We start from the raw sequence: 2,894 nt of genomic DNA, 5'->3' as shown, positions 1-2,894 counted from the left end.
GTCCCTCCCTCTCCCTCTCTTAGGCGACCGGACAGACGCACGGGCCGACGCACACACACGGGACGCACAGACAGGCAAGCATTCAGACTCGAAATACTGGTTTTGAGATGCGCTCAGCCTGCTGCTTGCTTCGGTGTGCCGAGGGAGGAAAAGGGAAGGGGGTAAGAGAGGTGGGGGAGGGAGGGAGGAAAAAGTGGAGTTGTTGGTTGTGGCGGGGAGTTTGCTGTTGGTGGAGGGGAGATGAGGGTAATGTGACCCTCTCCATCCCCGCCCTCTACTCTTCTCGTGTGTCCTCCACTCGCTGGCTGGCATACCTTCGCTCGTGTTCCCTGACTCCTGGCCGGCGTCGGTCGGCGTGTTGTGGTCGTGCTCTTTAGCAGTGTACCGCTTCTAGCCGTGCAGACGTGGCGTGGGCTGGCGCGGCCGCTGTTGTTGTTGGTCTGATCTCGGCCCCTCTCCCGCCCACAAGTTTTCTTTAAGCGAAATGCCTTTCTGCAGTTGATTAAGCCACGCCCCCGGGAGTAGCTTTAGCTTTGACCTTGTTGTCGTTGGTTTTACGTGACGCGCAAAACTTGAAGTTAGCCACTCCGGGCCAGGTTGGCACGACCAGGGTGGCACGGCTAGGTAGGCACTGTGGTTAGGCCCGAGGAAGTGGGGCGTGGGGCGGTAGAGGCTTCCAACTTTGTAGCCCGAGTTTAGGGGCAGCGGGCTTTGGCCGTGCGCCTTTCTTCGGAGGCATATGCATTAGCTTGCTGTAGACTAAACGATCGCCACAATGACCCGCTAGCCTGGTCGTACCTTCGGCTCTTACTTACCGCTTGACACATGCGCGCGACGTGCGCTGAATTTATCTGCGTACATTTGTAACATTCTGCAAAATCATGACAAAAACTTTCCAGGAAAAATAAATTTTACATCTTTTGATCTTTGGAACTCCAGTTCATGCAAGAGTGTGAGGAAACACTCCTGCTTGTCTGATGCATGATATTTGAACATCTTATTCTAGACAATACCATGTCTCCAAGAGTCATAATACCTTATCATCGAATACTCATCGCCTTTCTCAAGGCGACTTGTGCTCACCCACGGGGTATGATGAAATGTTGGTCCACCATGTCTCATAAATATTGAGATTTGGTCGGGAAAGACAATATCATTGTGTTCTAGAGACACGGCCTTTGAACCCACGCGCCCGCTCAATTTAAAATTAGTTCGACAATCTTGGCCTTATACACCGGGAAAGAAGTGAAATACGTGCTCCCTTTGGCGTGCCCTCCAGGCTAGGCGTTGCCCGGGCGTGCCCCCGGGGCCCGGGGGCTATGCCCGCCGGCGGCACGCGTGTTGTCCGGGTGGCCTATCCCGCCCATGACGGGCGCTCTGCTGTGCGGTGGCTCGGCCTGAGCCGGGCGGGGCTGGGGCGGGCCCGTCGCTGGAGGCCGCTGGAGGCCGCTCTGGAGGCCCGGGACCGCACGCTCTGCTGGAGGCTGCTGCTGGAATCTCTCATGGCCCGGACGCTCGCTACGCCCGAGACCGCAGGGCTCCGCAGGGCTCTGCAGGGCCGGCCTGTGACGCTAGGCTGGACCTTGCAGCTGGCATGTTGTGCAGAACCTCTCCATGCTCGGGGAGGGCTGCGCGCGCCTCTGTCGCCCCCTCCTGGATTCGCCGAGCAATCTTTTGATTCAATCACGGCTCACTTTAGATTTGCACAATTTTCTCGCATGCTCATTTCCATCCATCTGCGTTCATCAATTTCGTTATTTTTCTCTCTTTGGGCGTTTTATTTTCATCGCGTATTCTCGTGATGGCACTGCGGATGGCTCCCACGATCTGCTTTCATTTCGATTTCCATCTTCGTCGGTTTTCAGCTTTGGATATCAGCAATTCAAAAACTGATGGGAGCCCCGCGCGCCTGAGCGGCCAGACCCTCTCCCCTCGACCAGGCACCTAAAAGCCAGGATACTTTTTTATCGCCTTTCAACAGAATGTTATCATGGCCGTAAAATTAGACTGAAGAGGGGCTCTAAAGGGAAGTAAGTAATGACATCTCAAGATGGCTGATGTTAATCCGACACGTGTTGAGGTGGTACTGCTTTGCCGTAGCAATGAGTGTCGTTGGTCGCAGGCTCTGGGCGCTCGATACCCACAGTGCTGTGCCCCCGAGTGCACGCGGCGCGAGGACGCACCTGCCGCCCTCTTTTTGTTCGGCGCCGCCGCCCGCATTCATACGGCGGGTCGGTAAACCCCGGAGAGTTAACTGGAGAGCCTCCAGACTGCCGGGCGGGCCTCGGGGCGGGCGGGACCAGAGCGCTGGAATGGCTGGGATGTGTTTTAGCAACGAAGGAGAGGAAGATGATCTGGAATAGGCGGCGAGGGAGAGAGAGAGAGAGGGAGAGACAGTGCAGTGGATGGGATAACGAGGGGGAGGGAAGTGAGGGGGAAAAAGAACGGGAAAAGGGAGGGGATTGCTATGAAGTAGGGGGACAGCGCGCAGCAGGGCGGTGGGGGCCCGTGTCCTGAGGGGGAGGTGGCGCTGTAGGCCGCGCCGGGCCCCGCCGCCACGGGCCGTGCCGTCTGCTCTTCTTTTAAATTCAGGCGGGCTCCTCAAAGGCAAACACGACCCGGGTGAGTAATTGCACCGCCCCCTCTGTCTCTGCGTCAAAATCAAACGCCGCGCGCGCCGCCCGCGCCTCGTGCACTCGCGACATGGCGTCGGCAGCGTTAGACTCGACAGTATAGTTGCGTTGCATATTATTTTGTTTTTTTGTTTTCACCTGAAATACCTCCTTTGAGTATGGGGGGTGCGTGTCTGGTGGAAGTCCGGCGGCGGCGAGCGGGAAGGTGGCCGGCCGGGCCTCTCGTAAAGCCGTCGGCCGCAGCCCCGTCCATCAACTGCC

The sequence above is a fragment of the Frankliniella occidentalis genome, unplaced genomic scaffold (assembly GCF_000697945.3).
Source record: "Frankliniella occidentalis isolate FOCC.00 unplaced genomic scaffold, Focc_3.1 Scaffold84, whole genome shotgun sequence".
NCBI classification, from domain to species: Eukaryota; Metazoa; Arthropoda; class Insecta; order Thysanoptera; family Thripidae; genus Frankliniella; species Frankliniella occidentalis.
This window is presented reverse-complemented; position numbering follows the sequence as displayed.